The sequence below is a fragment of the Penaeus monodon genome, chromosome 27, assembly GCF_015228065.2.
Source record: "Penaeus monodon isolate SGIC_2016 chromosome 27, NSTDA_Pmon_1, whole genome shotgun sequence".
NCBI classification, from domain to species: Eukaryota; Metazoa; Arthropoda; class Malacostraca; order Decapoda; family Penaeidae; genus Penaeus; species Penaeus monodon.
Window position 1 is genome coordinate 37,004,388 of NC_051412.1, and position 352 is coordinate 37,004,739.

General features: G+C 25.0%; 1 protein-coding gene across 1 annotated transcript in view; it reads right to left on the minus strand.

The window, feature by feature from the left end:
* The window catches only part of LOC119590827 (PAN2-PAN3 deadenylation complex subunit pan3-like), a gene marked incomplete at its 5' end in the record, with an annotated part of 21,148 nt that overhangs the window by 8,617 nt on the left and 12,179 nt on the right, over positions 1-352 (minus strand).

The window sequence follows — 352 nt, forward strand, 5'->3', positions numbered from 1 at the left end:
TAGAGCAGGAAAAAATTATTACAAATTTGATTTAAAAATATTGAAATTCTATTTGATGTATATGGTTTCCTTTGGCAACTTTTGAAACTAGGCAAATTTAACTAACAAAATAAATCATGATTGCAAAGCTAGATTTACTGTTAATATTGGCTTAACAGTTTGTGTTGTAGAATGAATATATTTCTTTAGTTACTTAATATTAATGCTTAAAATTTCTTTGAAAATCATATATTAAATATACAGACATGCTATAACCAGATAAATAAAGCCATAACTACACAAATAAATTCAAGAAAATGGAAAACAAACAAAAAGGTATGAAGAAGGGAAATGGGAAAACTGATGAAAGACA